The sequence below is a fragment of the Myotis nattereri genome (genome assembly GCF_964212035.1).
Source record: "Myotis nattereri genome assembly, chromosome: 11".
NCBI classification, from domain to species: domain Eukaryota; kingdom Metazoa; phylum Chordata; class Mammalia; order Chiroptera; family Vespertilionidae; genus Myotis; species Myotis nattereri.
This window is the reverse complement of record NC_138086.1, coordinates 18,880,870-18,899,971: the sequence shown is the minus strand read 5'-3', so window position 1 is coordinate 18,899,971 and position 19,102 is coordinate 18,880,870. Positions and strand designations below refer to the sequence as shown.

Here is a 19,102-nt window from a genome sequence, read left to right as displayed (position 1 = left end):
ATAAATTGAATCCTTGCTTGAGTTCACATAAATTTTGGGGTGAGTGAAATTGAGAATCCTTTCATGTGCTTAAAAATTATTTGCATTTTTTAGTCTGGGAATTTTCTTTTTTGTTTTCCCTTTCTTCCTCCCTCCCCCACACCCCTTCCTCCATCCCTTCCTTGCTTCTCCCTCCCTATCCATCTCCTTTCTTCCAACTGTTTGCCCATGTTTTTGTGTTTTTTGTTTTTTTTTCTGTTAGATTGATGGACCCTTTCTTATTGATATGGCAATCCTCTTTATCTCCGAAAGAAACAAATTATTTTTGGGGAGGGCTTTGCTTTAACTTTGTTAAGCAGATTTTTAAATTTTTTCAACATTTTATTTTCGTTTTTAGATTTTGGGTGGTTGGTTTTACTTCACCATTATAATTTTTTTATACTTTCATAAATTATTTCATGTTTTTATGATTTCAACATTTATATCTTTGGTCCATTTTCTTATGCTGCAAGCTACACAAAATTTACTTTTATTTTTTCCAGAATGCTACACAGTTGTTCTAAAACCACTTATTAAATTTTTTACATGTTTTTAATATGCTTCTGAAAAAATAATTTCCTTTAAAACCAAAATTTTCAAGTTTAAGAATGGACATTTACTGTATATGCCTATTAATATTTAGTCTCAATACATTCATTGTATTACTTTTTACTAAGCCCTTAGAAAGGACTAATATTTTCAGTGTTTTTATGAATAGACAGATAATTTAATATGTCTTGGCAAGAGCTGTGGTAGACCACAACTGGGTGGACTGTCCATCTAACACCAATTTATCCTGTGCCCATATCTGTCCTGCAGATCTTTCCTTGGGAAACCATTCCTTTTCTGTCTGACTGTGCTACTGGCCATCATGGTATCTGACCACTCCAGACACAGAGTTGAAAATATGATTTAGCTTGGCCAGTCATTGAGGCTATTTCATCCCCCTGGCAAGCTCTTCCTGGCCCCACTCGCAGTCTGAGCTACCATAAGAATAGAACCCAAGCATTTACATTCTAGAACCCAACTTTCTTTTCCCTGTCACTTCTTCCTGTTGTATGATTCGAGCCAGGGAAGGGGGAGACGAACCTCTGTTCCATAATTTTGTTCCTTTCCTTTCCTTCTCTTGATTGGGCTTGATGATTCATCCAAAAAAGTTTGATCAACCATCATAAAGAAATCTTAGCTTTGAGAGAATATAACCTTAATCATCTAGTTTTGCGAAGCACACTATGTTCCTCCCTGTTGCATTATTTTAGTACTTCCTGATATATTTTCTACCTCCAGGAATGGGCAGTCTCTCTCTAAAGTAACAAAAAAACAAAATACAAGATTCATTATCCACAGTTTAAAATATGGCCACACCCATTTGTTTTAAGACCTTTTCTCCTTCCTGTTAACTAAGCCAATTAGTTACCTTTGCATCCTAGGGACATAGTACAATATAAAGAAGATGCTTAGTAAATGTTTACTTACCAAATCAATGGCTGCATAAGTCGTCCCTAGTTAGATTCTCTCCCCTGGGAGAAGCTCCCAGAGGTGACTCCCTGCCTTTTGCTTAACTAATTTTCATACATTTCTTTTCTGTTAATAGTGCACCCTGGGAGATTTTTCCCCCTGCATGGCCATTTTATTTTTCTCTCCGTGGGTGGATTTATTGGAAGGAAATGGGAAAGGGGGAGGGAAGAAAAGGATGAGAGAGGGACGAAGGAAAGAGTTCTTAGCTATGTTGAATCTTGATTCATGACTTTGCCTCCATTCATGGTTGGCATTCCAGAACTTTCCTCGATTGCTCTTGTTTTTCCAGTTTCATGGAGTGATGGCTCAATAGGTTTTGGTACAAAATGTGATGAGGGTTTGTTTTTCATCACTCTGTTCCCCTTCATAATTTGGCCTTCTTTATTTGGTCTCAGGCACCATGCTCGGCCTGATTCCTGCTGATGGTACAGAGTGAAAGAATAGATCATGTAGTAGTTTTCAAACACAGATTCCTTAAATTTGCATTCAGGAGTGAGAACATCTGAGCTGCAGAGGGAGCTTTCACCCTTTGGATAGCCACACACAGACACACACACACAAGAGAGAGAGAGAGAGAGAGAGAGAGAGAGAGAGAGAGAGAGAGGGGAATTAGATTGAAGAGGATGAGTAGCTGTTTGTGTCCTTGGTCCCCTCAAAGGTACCATCTGGGTGCATCAGCAGGAAACATCCCTGCTGGCTGAATAAACGTGTCACCGTTCCCTCCAGCTGGGGTTCACTTGGGCTGTTGCTGGTCCCCAGGCTCCTTCCACAGAGACCCTGCAACACAGGCGTTCCTTTCTTCCAAGAAAGCTTAGCATCTTCAGGAGAAGCTTCTGTGTAGGGTTGGTCAAGTCCCTGCCCACCTCCACTAATTGTCCAACCAAAAGGCGGCCTGTGCTGAAAAGCGGGCTCCAGACCTTATGGTGTGCACGTCCCAGATGTCCCAGGTGCCTAGCAGTTCACACCCCCACGTGCAGGACCCTGGATGCAGGACAGGAGCCCAACAGGCTGATGGCCACAGCAGGCAGGGGAGGGGGAAGTGAGGCTGGGCCGGGGCAGTCCCCCTGGGGAGCCTCAGGCACTGCCACATCCCAGTGGGATGTGACACTTTAGGACTTTTCTAAGAGGCAGCTGGTCTGCAGGCGGGAGGGAGGGAGTCTGGGTGGGTGTTCCTTTCCAGGTGCTGCCCCACTCCCGGGCGGCGGGGAGGTGAGGATAGGGGAGGGTGTCGCACAGTCCCTGGCCTTCTAGACTCTTGACTCAGGGCACCCCTTCTGCTCCTGCTGTCAGCTGGGGCGGTGGATGCTGGATGAGGAGAGTGACTGAGCGTGAGAATCCTGCTCAAAGGGCACGCCTGCAGGAAGGTAGTACCTTCTTCTAACCATGGCCTCTCTCGGTCTGCTGCTCAGGCACCAGTGACTCTCCGGAATGGAAGGGAAGGGAAACCAGTCTAACATTTTTTAATTTCCCAGAACTTTATTCAAGAAAATGACCTAATGTCTCCTCAAAAAATAACCTTTTCAATCTCATTTGGGAGTCTTCTGTTGCCCAGAGGACTGGTTGTCAACCACCTAGAGTAAACAAAACGTGGTCCTAAGCCTTTGGCCCTGGCTACTCCTTAGTGGTAAGAAGAATAGTTTCCGTTTAAACCCCTTGTGTACTAAATAGCGACAGGACAAGTAGAAGCCTAGCCTGGGGGCCTGTGCCCTGGGTAAGTAATGCACGCCTGGACCGCTCCCTTCAGCAGTATTTGTGCACATGGGCATTTAAGGGATGGGATTTGGATTCCTCCCAGACAGCAGAGGTCTGTAGCAACACAGGCAGCTTTTTCAGTGTCCCGAGCCCACGTAGTCTGTGATGGGCCCTGAACTATGCATTTCAGGAAGGCTCGCATGTGATTCTGATGTATATGCCTGGTTGCATCTTACTCCTGAGTACTGAGTACCACCAATCAAACAGCTCTGACTTTGAGCATTAGCTTAGCCTCCAATAAGTTTTCTATCCAGATGCAAGTCATTTAACACCCCCCCCCCCCGATCTTCATTGATAAATTGCAGAAACTATTGTCTCTTTCCCAAATGTTAGTGAAGATCACATGATGTTATGATTATGTATCCACAGTGCATAGCACATGGGCATTAAATAACTGCAATTATTATGATGATGTAGCTAAGCAGTGGGTCTCTGTTCCCAGGAAGTGGATGAAATATGTACCTATTCATTATGGTAATGAACAGGAATAAACATCTTTTAGAAGAAGGTCGGGCTGACTTTGAAATATTTTATATTGGACAAGCTCATTTGGTCAAAAGATGGTCTTAGAATGAAATGCAATAAAATATAGGCTAAGTCCATGGAAAGAGCTATCACGGAATCCAATGAAAATTCAATTTAATTCTTTAACTAACCTTATAAATAAGTGTTAACGTTGCCGTTCTCCATTTAAAGTGCTTTCAGGTACGACAAACAGCTCAAGTCTCTTTATTTTCCTCCAGTCGCCCTTAAAGGAACACCTCAGTTATTTCTGACACCTCTAATCCAACCTGGAGTCCTCCGCGCATTCTACAACTGCTATTTATTTTCTCCAGCGTCTAATAGTCCCTGTCCTCCTAAAAGATGAATTCGGAAGTCCCTTCCAGATTTCTTGCTCAGGATTGCTTCAGGTGGGGGAATGTACTGCCAAACCCATCCTGATACCAAGCAGGAGACCCAAGCGCTTTCATTCATGAAAGGGAGATGGACTGGAGGAAAAGTTGCCTCACTGTTTTCCAGCTACACAGTCAAGCAACAATCATGGGATCCATAGCTGGCGACGAATTGTAAAATTCTGGGCTGCATTTCAAGGTGTGACACTGGAAACGTACGAGGAGTAACTTCAAGGGGGATGCTGACTTAGAAATCTCTTAAAGCCACAAACCAGGAATGCCTAACCTCATCCCATTGCAGTGGTTCAAGAGAAGCAAGTTGGTCAGGGATGATGTCCACAGACCAGAGCTGCAGCCCAGAAAGAGAGTCTCTTCCCTCTAACACAGCGGTTCTCAACCTGTGGGTCGCGACCCCTTTGGCAGTCCAACGACCCTTTCACAGGGGTCGCCTAAGACCATCCTGCATAGCAGATATTTACATTACGATTCATAACAGTAGCAACATTACAGTTATGAAGTAGCAATGAAAATAATTTTATGGTTGGGTCACATGAGAAACTGTATTTAAAGGGCCAGAAGGTTGAGAACCACTGCACCTGTACCAAATCCTTTTTGAAGAATCATGACTTTTGTTTCTATTTTAAAAACTGGATGAATACATATTCTAATTTTAAAATAACTCAATAGTTACCTTGAACATACAAATCATATCGTGTCTATGGCAACACCATATTTAACGTTTTCATTGTTATTTCTTATTTTTATAACTTAAATCAAAGTGCCACATCACATGAATGCTGCTTACCATGTTAAATGTATTCAATCTTTTAATATGTATTTGAGTTCCCCTGTGAGTCAGATAATCTTTTCTAGGCACTGATAAATTCAATAATAAACAAAAACATAAAAACTGCTGTCCGGATGGAGCTTATATTCTAGTTGGGGCTCTGACACTATAATAATAAGATCTAGAGGGAAAAATGCATTGAAGGAGGAAGACAAGAACTATAGAGCCTGGGAGGAGGGGCGGAGATACAGTAACAGTTACTATCCAGTAATTGAATTGAATCTTTATTTAAAAGATCAAGCCCACAAGTATATTGGGTTTTGAGCTCAATTTGCTTGCAGGTTTTATTCTCAATAAACCAATTATGTATATTTTGTTGTAATTTGATTTCGTGTCGCCTCTCTAAAAATGTGTCTGCAATATACGATGATGGCTTAGGAACTGTCTTTTAATGAAATTAACTTGTGCTTGCTCTGGATCATACCTGTCTTCTCATCTTTTTCATTAAGGTACCTCAACCAAAGGAGAAAATACTTCTTAAGGCTAATGGGTTTCTTTAATTCACAAAACAACTGTCGAGACATTAAGCTAAGCTATGATGGGTAAGGCCATGGAAAACCTCCTGGCGTGGCTGGAAAGACAAGCTGGTGACAGTGCAGTCTGATGAGAACCATAATAGAGAGCAGCATGCAGTTCCATGAACGTAGAAAGGTAGGAGTGACTTAACAGAGACAACCAGGGAACTCATGCTTCAGAGGAAAAGGGGAATCTAAACTCTCTAGACCAGTGATGGCGAACCTTTTGAGCTCGGCGTGTCAGCATTTTGAAAAACCCTAACTTAACTCTGGTGCCGTGTCACATATAGAAATTTTTTGATCTTTGCAACCAGAGTAAAACAAAGACTTATATTTTTGATATTTATTTTATATATTTAAATGCCATTTAACAAAGAAAAATCAACCAAAACAATGAGTTTGCGTGTGACCTCTGACACGCGTGTCATAGGTTCGCCATCACTGCTCTAGACTGATGAATGCTAGGCCAGGCTCAAATCATGGGAGCACATTCTAATAGATGCCACCTGCAAAGTGCCCATATACGAAAGGTCCGGATCCGTAGAGAATTTTTATGAATTTATTTGCGGCAAACTGAAGACATGCTGGGATGTAAGATCTGAAATGCTCCTGAGAATAACAGTCCTGCAGTCTCTTTTATGCATCGAAAGTTAAGAAGGGAAGGGAAGGAACATTACATGGAGGTGGGGAAAAGAGAAGGGGATTGAATGATAGGATAGTTAACAAGATGCTGTGCTCTTTTGAGGATGGTGATTATTTCAATGGTGTATTAACCTAGGAGCCCAGAAACAATGTTCAGCTTGCATAAGGCGCATATAAACCTTTTATGGAAAAGTTATATGCTTTGGGTGTGACTATCCAACAAGACCTGTTGACCTGCCCAGCTAGGAATTTATGATCAGATCACCCTGTGAGGTTACTTGGCATAGGATGCCCCCCCCTTTTTTGTCCATAGTAGGCATGAAGCAGTTAGTTTGATGGAGGTGATACCATGGTAATTAACCTAGTTATTAATTAACAGGAAAGAAGAAAAAGGAAGGTCAAATATGATAGTCATTTGACTTTTTTACAGAGAGGAAGGGAGAGGGATAGAAACATCAATGAGAGAGAAACATCAATCAGCTGCCTCCTGCATATCCCCTACTGGGGATGTGCCCACAACTAAGGTACATGCCCTTGACTGGAATGGAACCTAAGACTCTTCAGTCCACAAGTTGATGCTCTATCCACTGAGCCAATTAGGGCCTCAATTGTACTTTTAATGAAACATTCCAGTGTCCTACTAGCCTGGAAGCTTCTGGGACATATGGTAGGACCAGTGGGCTCTCTTCTCCTTTGCCCATTGTTGGACCCCCGCCTCAACATTAGGTAGGCCCTTTGGTCCAAGACAATTTTATGTAGGATCACATGTCCATTAGACACTGTAAGACCTGGGATGGTGGTAATGGCTGAAGCACTGAGGGCAGAGAAGATAAACCCCTTGCATCACTTCAGATTTGATTTTGGCCCACATTAAATCTAATCTATTCTGAGAGTGACACTCTAACTTGGTGGTCACTCACAAATTCTGAAAGAAAAGAAGAAAAAGGAAAAGACAAAGAAAGAATGACTCCCCCCAAAAAACTGTGATAAGGTAAGGTATTATATGGGCAGCTGTACCTTCTCCTGAGGAATTGCTATTTATCATCTTTCTTCTCTATCAATCATTATAAGTTCCCCTCATTTTTCATCAGTTCTCAGATATTTATCCCTGTGGAGTCTGGGGCCTTGATTAGCATGCCCCTGGGTGAGCTGTTGCTGAGGTTGGCCAATTATAGTTATCACCAGGTATAAAAGCACCAAGCAGGGAACCAGTCCCTGGTTTCTATACTCCACACAGCTTTCATCATGTAGCAGCAAATCTACCTCCTCATGAACAGGGTCAATCACTACTATCAGAAGTTCTGTTTTACTTCTTCTGGTTTGGCATCATAAGCCCACATTAATCATCATACTCTATCATTAAGGTGAATTTTGATCTCTCTGCTCTTTCTCATTATGGTATGACTTTATAGTTTAACAATGAGAGGATACTTTTATTTCCTTTATTTCTAGCTTGTAAGACGTGCCCTGCTGTTACCCCTACATGAAGACCATAGTTCAATATAACTGTAGGATTAAATTAGTAGTATTAGTATCAGATTAATGGAGATAATTCTGGAGAAAGAATTACAGCTCAACTTGTGCAGCAGTTTAGAGTTGAAATACTTCTAAGTGATGGAGAGTTAGGTCTGGACATGTGAATTTGAAAGCTAGTTAAAATGGCTTGGAAGGTTGAGACTGGGGGGAGTGGTCAAGAGAATGTCAGTGGTCCAACTGAAGGCCTGTAGAGGGCAATGGCGATTGAATAAAAAGATATAGAGCAAATCTGAGAAATATATTCCAGGAAAAATATCCCACTTTGGTAGTTAATCGGGGATGGGGACTAAGAAGGTGGTAGAGTCTGTACTGAGTCCAGCTTCCTCTCTGGGGTTATATACTGCCCAGCTTACCTCTCAGCTTCTGCTGCTGGTCGCTCAGTAGCATCAAGACTCAGAAGTACTTGGATGCGAAATAAATGAGAAATTTGGCTTTATAAAGCAGGGCATGGAAAAATCTTAAAGGAAAATCTTCATTGAGATGCGAAGATAAAATAAAGAAAATGACCCAAAAATGGTGTCAAAGTCACACATATTTTTTAAGATTTCAGGGTTTTACGGCTTTTGAATACATTCCCCACATCTTAGGTATAAAAGTCCTATAGATTTTTGGGAAAGGGCATTTTTGAGGATGATTTTTGCAATGTGTTATAAGCTCCACTCCCACCCTTTCCTCCATCACTACTACTAAGGAGGAAAATATATCCTATATGGAGAACTTCATCCCCTCACCTCAAGACTGTTGAGAGGTGCTTCTCTGGGACCACTGTAAAATTTGATAAGTGACTCCTGAAAGTGGAGGTCATAGACCCAATAGACCGTTTTCTTATTCTTAACTAGAGATCTGGTGCACGAATTCGTGTACCTGTGGGGATTGTGCTGAAACCAGCTCTCCGACATCCCCTGAGGTGTTCCGGATTGCAAGAAGGCACACACCAGGCCAAGAGACCCCATCAGTGCACAATCAGGGCTGGGGAGGGACTGAGGGGGGGGGGGGCTCCAGAGCATGTCTAGCCCACCTCATGCAGTCCCCATTGGCCGGACCCCAGGAGCAAGCTAACCTACCTGTTGGAGTGTCTACCCCCTGGTGGTCAGTGTGCATCATAGTGACTGGTCAAACGGTTGAATAAATGGTCGAACACTTAGTATATTAGGCTTTTATTATATAGAATGTGTGTGTGTATAATATACTACATATAAAATATATGCAAAAGTTGAAGGATATGTTAGCTAACTGTAACCAACAGGACAAAGGAGAAATTGCTGAGTTAAGGATGAGTCATCATCCCACTCCCAAGATTTGTCAGGAAAGAGAATTTGAATGTTACCTGTGGGCAATATGGGGACCACATGGAACAGAGAGTCAGTGTGAGGCTGCCTTGAAACATGACATATCCTTATATTTGAGAGGCTTGTGAGACTGTATTTAGATTAATGGGGGCAGATGAAATTAAGTGCATAAATTAAGTGTATGAATTTGGCATAAAATCAAAATAGGTGAAATCATGAAGAGTCTGCAAATAAAATATTAGAGAGTACTGACAATGAAATGTCAGCATTTAGCTAGGGTTTGGAGGACAACAAAGATCGCACTCTAGGGCAGGGGTGGGAAACCATTTTTCTGCCAACGGCTGTTTGGATATTTAGAACATCATTTGTGGGCCATATAAAATTATCAACTTAAAGATTAGCCTGTTATATTTGGTCAAACATTTAGTTAACTCACCTCTAATGCCTTGGCAGGGCCAGACCAAATGATTTCCATGGGCCAGTCGTTCCCCACCCTTGCTCTAGGGCAGTAGCTCTCAACCTTCTGGCCCTTTAAATACAGTTCCTCATGTTGTGACCCAAACATAAAATTATTTTCATTGCTACTTCATAACTGTAATGTTGCTACTGTTATGAATCGTAATGTAAATACCTGATATACAGGATGGTCTTAGGCAATCCCTGTGAAAGGGTCGTTAGACTGCCAAAGGGGTTGACATCCACAGGTTGAGAACCGCTGCTCTAGGGGGACACATTAACAATGATGTGTAGTTGCTACTCCCACTTATTTATTATTCTCTGCTGGGCCCACTCCAATCAGGCTTTCCCTTCACTACTTCCCTGAGAGTGCACTAATGGAGGCCATTACTGTGTGTGCGAATGAAAGTTACTGGTAATCTGGTCATTTGCCTTCTCTTGTTTGAACTTTCATTGGCCTTCAACATGCCTGATGGATTCTTTTCTTCTCTTGGCTTCTGAGATCCCACGTTCTTCTGTATCTTTCTCCTACCTCACCGGCTTCTTTGCAGGCCTCACCTCCTGTGCTTCAACTGTAAATGTGGAAATGTACCCAGGATTTGGTCTTGACCACTTTCCATTTCTGTTTGCAGGCATACCTCAGAGGTATTGTGTGTTCAGTTCCAGAACCTTGTAATAAGGCAAGTTATACTTTTTTGGCTGATGGAGGTATGCCACAATAAAATGTGTTATACTTATACTCTTTATTCTTAGAGATAATATTGTGTAGTATCTTGGGTCTAGGATATAAATTATGTGCTAATGACTTATAAACTGCATTTCTAACAGACAGCTATGAAATTACTAACTTGATAAAGCTAGCTGAGTGGCTAATAGGCATCTCAATATACAAAACAGAATTTTGATTTGTTTGTGCTCCATCTGCCACCCACAATATCTTTTCCCCCAAGACTCCTCTGTCTTAGTCAACATCCAGACAATGTCCACCCAGTTCCTCAAGCCAAAGTCCAGGAGTAATTTTGAATGCACTCTCCCACATTATGTCATCTGATAGATCATATGTTAAGTCCTCAGGTTTTTATATCTGAAATATATTCTAAATTCTGCTTCTACTCACCATCCCAAGTGCTATTTTCCTTGTCCAAAAAAACCCCACACTATCTTGCATGATGACTTCCCTAGCCTTATCCATGATTGCATAGCTTCCATGAGGCACTTCCCAACACTCACAATAAAACACACACAGCCTATGAGTCATCAGATCATATGGACCTTTTCTGACCCCTCAGGCAGGGGCTGCCCAGTTTTGTTTCTCAGTATAGACACTGAATTTTCTTTTTGAATATTAGCATCTTTTCTTTTGCTTATTTATTCTCTCCATCCAGAGTAACCTATAAAAAAGGAGTGATATGTGTCCCCAGCGTCTAGAACAATGTCTGAATCATAGTAAATACCCAGTAAATGCATCTTGAGCAAATGAAAGAATAGTAGGGATGAAACATAGTTTGTAGAGGATTAATGGTTATGTCACAAATATCGATTAATATTTCAAGACTTTGCACTTGAAGAAAAAAATAATAAAGTAGAAATTTAAAGAGGAGATAAGCTAAGAAAGGCTTTGTTTGCAAGACTGGGAAAGAACTGAATGCATGTAAAGTTTATAGGGAAGAAACCAATGAAGCAGGAAATTAAATATAATAAAAAGATAAAGTATGAGACATGATCCTAAAATAATCAGGAACTGTTGGATCAGAGCTGCTGACTCTTATTGGAGGATTAGCCTTAGAAATGGGAAAACAGAAGATCCTGTTTTCCTTCCTCTCTCTCTTCCTTCTATTTTCTCCTCTCCCTTTTTATTCATCTCTCCCTTTTTATTCTTTTATTTCCTCCTGCTACAATTTCTATTTGAGTGCTTCTGTAGTAACAGGTGCTGTGAAATAGATAGGGAATTTAAGTATACAAAAAACAAAAAGCATGCCTGGTCAATGTTGCTCAGTGGTTGAGCATCTACCTATGAACCAGGAGGTCACAGTTTGATTCCCATTCAGAGCATTTGCCCAGGTTGCAGGCTTGACCCCCAGTAAGGGGCGTGCAGGAGGCAGCTGATTAATGATTCTTTCTCATCATTGATGTTTCTATTTCTCCCTCTCCCTTCCTCTCTCTGAAATCAATAAAAATATATTTTAAAAGTGAGATCTGAAACCATCAAGGTGCCAAGGAAATTAGCCGCAGCATCCCTAATGGGTTTATCACAGCTACTCTATTTGTCACAGATAAGAAAACGAACTCTGGTCTACTTAAATGGAACATGAGTGTTGAATTATGGGCATACCTCACAGAAACTACAGGAAGCCAGAGACAGGCTATGGCAAGAGCCAAGCCAGGCTGAGCCGAGACAGCGGGACGTCCCGATGGCTGGTTGTACAGCTGTAGCTGGCATCACCGCTAGTTATCCTGTTGTTGCTGGACTCTAGTCCTCTGAACCCTTGTCACCACACCACTGGGGACTTCCCGTTCCACTGCAGGGTCCATGAAAGGCTTCATTGACCCTTCTTTTGCTTCAAACCCTCAGAATGAGACAGAGTCATCTGACTGGTCATGCTCAGGTCACATAAGACCTGAGGGGACAGGAATGTCTAACCTCTGTCCAGTTTCTGGAAGGGGCCGTGGATATGCTTCTTTTCTTTCTTTGGATTCCCACACACGTGAGTATGAAACCTGGCCATCCCCAAAGTCTAATAATCACTAGAGGCAATTCCAGAGGATGGCGTGAAGGTGGAAGTGATTCTAGCTCCCTGGGCTCTGATGTACACCTCTACCTGGAATCACCCTGTGACTTTGTATCATTCATCCATGTGCTCCTGGCCATGTTTCACTTCCCTGTAAAATGTGTCTGTTGCTTCCATGCATTTGCTAGCCCTTTCCAACACTAAGAATCTCCAGGTTGCATCTCATATCTGAAGAAATATGTCAGGAAACCAAATCATACCCCAGTTTGAGCATTTACACTTATGACCTATCTTGGAAAGTCCTTAGTGGGTAACATAGATCAGAATATATTCACCATGTACTATAAAGGTAGGAGAATACAAATGAAAAATGCTAAAGGTCAGACATATTCGCTGGACAAATGAACTGAGACTTAGAGAGACAAGGTGCCAACAGTGTGGTCATGTTTGCGCTCCTGAAAAAAAGAGAAAAAAATGGCAAGGGAGCCAGAGTTCCCTCTTAACAAACAGTTCAAAAGAAATAGGGCAAAGAACACAATATAAAAGGCAGGGTACGTCAAGTCACAAACATCAGCTGGAAGTAACAGGCTAAATACAATTCAGGTTTCTGCTCCACAGAGAGAGATGTCTCCATGACTGGTAAGTTCAGGAAAGACTGGCACAAACTTCAAATGACACAGAGCTCATCTTTGTGACATTGTCATCCAAGGTCATAGAGCAAAGCACCAGGGACAGGCCCTTAAAGGTCAGATGCTCAGGCTGTTCCTAATGTTTGGAAAGCAGAAGAAGAAATGCACTAGAATTATTTTTAGGTCTTTGGTGGTTTAATAAATGCACTAGAGAATAAAATTAAGTTAAACCTGAAAGGCAGAAGGATATTATTAAAAATTGTATTCATTCATCGTCTTCTGAGAATGTAATTACTCATTCTGGCCAATAGACAAGTTAAATAAATTCAAATTGCAACTCTGAATTTATTTGAAATCTTATTGCTATTTCCCAGTATAATAGACGCTGATATCTAGGGGGAGATCTTTTTCTCCTTACACTAATTATTTGGGCTAAGGTGTTCAGTTTAGGAATTGATGAGCAGTAAGAGAGAAAATCAGTTAATGATGCACCGAGAGATAATCTTTTAGAGAAGCACCTACAACCTCATATTCTTACAAAATTCTTTTGATTTATAACTTGACAAGACTGCTTTTCTTTATATATAAATAATACAAAATCTTATTAAAAATCAAAGAGATAGGCATTTTAGGTAGTGTGCATTTTCTTGGCCTTTATTTACCCATACTATCTTTCTTTTCATGATTAAGGAATAGCTAATATATTGCATATTTTTACTTGTTAGTATTCTCCATGACACCAAACTACAATAGCAAGAAAGGAAGATATTTTTTATAATAGTATTTTATGATTGGAGTAAGGCAACTAAGGCTTGGGAAATATCCTGAGACTCAAGGAAAGAGAGAGAACAATGAAGAGATAAGTGCTTTCTTGGCACTTTGGCCACCCTGCTGGGGGTCGAAAGATGAGCATGCCCACGTGTGACCTTCAGTCATGACAGTCGAGTGGAAGAGAACTATTTATTTCCAAAAATCACAAGAAGTATTAGGAAAGTATTTTCCTAAAGGAAGGTACCTGGAGACTGACAGGGAGGGGACCCACCAAGGATGCCAACAGCATGATATTCCTAGAGGGGTTACTTCTGTAGGGGAATTTGACTTCATCATAGCAATGCAATGGCATGGCTAATTTCAGCCATAAGCAGCTCTCAGAATTCTGGTTCCTGCCTATATTTCCAGTCATACATCTTGTCACACCTCCCCTCACACTCTACACTCCAGTCTCTCTCTACACTCTCACAGCTCCTTGCCTTTGGATATGCCAGTCTCTTAACCTTGAATACCTTCCTACTGCTGTGACCTGTGCCTCTCATGAGGCTATGAGACGCCCAGGACCAGGATCAGGGTATGATTAGCACATGCTGCAGCATCATACACACCGCAGGTTATCAGCATTTGAACAGATGAAAAAGGCAGCGTGGATTGTGAGTAAGGTCAGGACCTCGGGGGCACACTGTTGGGTTTGATGCCTGTATATTCCACTTAGTCTCCAGATGATATTAAGCCAGTTTTGCAACATCACTGGGACTCCATCTTCAAATGTCTGACAGGATTTCCACGTGGGTTAAATTAGTAACACCCGCAAGCCCCTTAGAACAGCATCTGACACATGCTTTCACAACTGTAAGGTATTCATATCTAAGAAATTCCTGGGTGGATGATGTTTGTGGCAGAGACAGTAATTACTTTAAAGTAGTGTGCTTGCTTCTTGAATTCCCCAGGACATTTGCAGTTAAGCAGGGACATGTGATGAGTTCTAACCAATAGGCGTTAACTAAAGAGCTGGCATCTGTCTCTCATGCTCTCTGTTGCCCTGCCACAGAGGTCACAGGCATATGTAAGAGTGAGGAAACTCAAGCAGCCTGAATGGACTTGTTTTCTAATAACTGAGACTTTGGGATTATTGTTACTGCAGCATCAACCCTCCTATCCTGAATAATTCAGATCACCCTGAAGTCATACCACAGAGATGACTGTCTACTTTATACACTTTCATAACCTTTGATGAAAAGAAGTGAGTAGGAGGAAACAGCAAGCACAGCCTCACCTACAAAGGTTGGAGGATAAAATGGGTGGTTGTGAAGGGAGACTGTAGCAGGGATGGAGGGAAAGAGGGAAGAGCATTGTTGGCATTTTCTAAGTTTTAAAAAAAACTTAATAATGATCAAAGTGGTGTCAGATTCTTTTACTTGAAATGTGCTTTCTTCATATCAGTAAGACTAAAAAAAAATCAAGAATTTAGAAAAAATAAAAATTAATTCATTTCACAATTAAATTAGCAAAAACATATAAATCATATCATTGTATTTCTTTTTCTCCCCCCCCCAAAAAAGTAGGTAAATTTTTATGAGTATAGGTGGGAGTGATTGCAAACTTTAAAAATCTGATAAAAACTATAGATTTTATCCCTAGGGGAAAATGAAGATGCACACAAAAACATACAGTTTTAAGGAATTCTGGATCCAGAGTTATACAATCTTATAAGTTTCTCTATCAAACCCTGATTTGAACTATTTAGAAATATTTTGAAAGATATTTCCTAACATTTTTAATTTATTAGTTGGGCTACAGTTAATACCAGTATGAGCACTGTGGGGAGTATATATGCACCATGAACGCTTAGCACATTAATAAATAGTATATAAATGTTGTGGAGGACAAATAGTCAATGTTCATCAACTTGAACAATGGTTACATGCTTTGAGTCAGCAATTCTATGCATAGGAATTATCTCTAAAGATACACTTGTAAAATCGTGCCATAATATATGTTCATGATGTTCATTATAATGTTGTTTGTAATAGCAAAAATACCTGGGAATCATGACCATTGACAGGGAACTGGTTAAATAAATTATAATACATTGACATAGTATTATGCTCTAAGCCATTAAATGAAATGAAGTGAATAGGCGCTGACATGGAAAAACAATATGTTTATTTAAATAAAAAAACATAACTGTGCATGTTAAAGGGTCTTGTTAGATAATTTTTTACAAGGATGTGTGTGTATTCTGGGAGAATATGAGTACACTATTACAAGCAGTTGTCTTTGATGAAGCAAATGCACATACAGGACACATAAACGCATTCAACATTTGCATTTACTTATCATTTATTGAGCTCATATTCCTCTGTGACCAAGACATTTTTTAAAGCTTTGGGGATACAAAAGAATGTGGGAGACAGCCATTAACACTGATTGTTAATCTTATAGTCAGTAAGAAAAACAGATATTTGTAATAATTAGAGAAAATATAAAAGACAATGTATGAGCCAACACATGTTGAAATGGTAAAAACTGCATAGTAAGTGTTAAACAATGTGTTATCAGCTTTGAGAGAAACTGCCCTACCAACCAAAACATTGAAGCTAGAACAAGCACTGAAAATACTTACAACTTATTTATCAAGCATTAAATGAGGAAACAGTTAATTCAAATAATATACTGAGTGGTATTTCTCTAATTGCTTCTAGTTGTGTAACGAAAGTCCATATGACTTTGACTTCTCAGAAACCACAAGGCTATATCTGGCAATGTTGGCAGCTTTATTAAGGTAGCTGTTAGTAATGCTAAGAAAGTATGCTCTTTTTCAATTGGGCCTGACAACATTTGATACATAGGCCGTGTTGACAATTGCACCAGCTGGATCATTTTGAATTCTTACAGTAGACAAATCCATCAAAAAAGTCAACTAGTCTGTGTGTACCTACACAGTCGCAGGCGTGACTGACATTTTTTCAGTGATGCAAGAATTACATTTCCCTGGGAGAGAATACTAATATTCACGATCGACTTAAAAAGAAATGCTGGTCAAAACATTCCAAAACACAGTAATATTCCTATGGAAAACAATGTGCAGCCAGTTAAATTATTGGAAACTCTACAATGAATGACTGTTTCCATTAAGATAATTTTGGTTCCAAAGAAAACACTCCCTTTTATATGCTGGGTATCTAATTGTGATAAATGTGGTGCTTATTATTGCAGGTTGTTCTAAAATGATTCCAAAATTTCCTTAGTAATTAAAATGTTCTATGTAGCATACATACAATGACAGTAAGTTTTAGACCAGATTAACTTCCAGAATTCCCAGCCTTTGGAAAAAAAAAAATGAGATGCTAGACTCTAGGTAAGGTGCAAACACAAAGCTCACATTTGCATATGAAGAGTAGGTGAGGCCTCCTCTCTTGGCTATTACACCCACCTCTGTAAAATCCCTTTCCCTGGGTTTATTTGCTAGTCGGGTTTCAGTATAAATCTGGCTGGTAGGTGAGGGCAGGATAAACGGCACTTCATCTTACATGTGAATGATTTGTTGGGCTGCTAACCCATGAATGAGCTGACAGCTCTCTCCATATTTCATCAGTTGCCCAGAAAATCTGAGAGAGAATTTGTGACAGTTAAGCCATTTGCTTTAGGATTGCCCTAATTACTCAATGAATCAAGACAATGTGAGCTCTGTCAGCCTAAATTCTAAAGTCTCTTATTTAATTATATTCATTTCTTCCATTTGTCTTTGGAAGGGAAGAAGTGTGATGTAGGTTATTAATTTTAGATGACGTGGGAGATCTCTGAGTTTCCGGTAATTTATTGCTTATTTAGGAAAATGACCACTGTAGTTACTAGGAACAGCAGTGACCAAATGTGATGAAATTTTAGAAAACAGAATATCATATCATCTAAAATATTGGGGGTCCCGTACACTATTCCTCTCCTTGGATGAAGGGAGGCCCTTTGGGAAGCACACAGATAAGCAGCTCTGTGAACTTCAGATTGCCCGCGGTGAGAGCACAAGTGTGCACTGGGCTACACGGGAAGACAGTTCTTTGTTCCTGCACCTGGGGATGACTGCTAATCGAAGTCACCTAGAAGTTGGTTATAACAATTTTAAAATAAGAATACAAATTACTGGATTAGGTAGAATTCAGCAGGTGCTATAAGAGAAAAATAGTTTTATTAAATACAAGTTCTTAGTGCTTATCCAGTGGAGGATAAAATTGACATGATTCAGGGATTAATTAAGCCATTCCCGGAGTTCTTTTTCAGTTGCTCAATACAGGGGAAGAAATCAACCTAATCATAGGCAAAAGCTTTAAGAAATAGAATTATCTCGTGCTAACTCACCTCTCTCACTTAACTTCCAGCTCCCACCTGGCATCTGCCAAACATGTCTTTTGTATGACAGGTTCTGCTGTCAGCAAAGATTGTGCTTTTCCTAAGCAACTCAAAGCAGACTAGCTATACCTTAGAAAATTATGAATTTCTCAAATTCATTATGCAAGTGAAACGTGGGGTTCGGGGAGCAGATCTCCCCCTTGTAGCTTCTTGCCTTGTGAAGTTTAAAGAATAAAATTCATGGCCTAAAAGGACTTGCTAGTAAAAGGATGGAAATTTATTGAAAGCAAATACAAACTCCCAGGTAGGGACAGGTCCCAAGGGAGTAAGCAACCAGGCCCCTTTTTTCCTAAGGTTTATAAAGGCTACAGTTCTTTGTCTCTTCATGCTCCCTTCTAATTGGACCCCTTCCCCATTTTATGACCTTGTGCTTTTTCTGATTGGCATTCTTTTGCAGAATATCAGTTTCAAAGTTCAAAACCCACGTGGTTCCTCCCTCTCTCCCTCTCTCCCCATTATCTTGCAACATTCCTCTACCCTCTGTGAAAATATGCTTCCTTCTTCTCTGTATCCTGTGACTTTTCTTTATCCTCCATAAATGTATGTCTTCCTCCCCCACTATCTTGTGGCTTTTTTCTATCCTTCACATATCCATCTTACTAGTATCTGTTCAGGTTGGAGTTGCTTTTAATTTCCCTTATGGCTCTCTCTCAGTTGTCCTGGCCACAGATGTTTTACTAACCCTTATGGCTCTCCAAGCTGCTCAGGTCAGGGCTGCTTTCCCTCCTCCCTGGACTGCCCCCCTTCCTGTCTGCCTGATTGAGCTAGCTAGCTAACCCTTATCACATGGATACCCTAAGCTTTTGAGTGGGACTAGTATGTCAAGGAGATTCTGAAGTTTGTTTCAAGTTTAACTGAGGTTGGAATTCACATATTGCTAAGAGGGAGTGACCTCTTTATTAATTACAGATACCACCACATAAGCCTTTTGTGTAGCCTCATGAGGAACTAAAGCCTCATCTTAAGCCAAGGTGAGTTGGACAAGATGCCTCAGAATTCCGAAAAGTATTGAGGGGTAGATATGCTATTGATTTCATGAGATAATGCAAAATCAGATAACAATAAAATGTATAATTATTGATACTTGGAATTTTATGTGT

At 40.5% G+C, this 19,102-nt stretch overlaps 1 pseudogene across 1 annotated transcript; it reads right to left on the bottom strand.

The window, feature by feature from the left end:
* Window positions 1–1,742: 1,742 nt before the first annotated feature.
* On the bottom strand, window positions 1,743–2,211 carry LOC308527063 (fibroblast growth factor 12-like; annotated as a pseudogene). The gene has a single exon. The product of its transcript is annotated as a fibroblast growth factor 12-like (transcript).
* Between the last annotated feature and the right edge of the window lie 16,891 nt (window positions 2,212–19,102).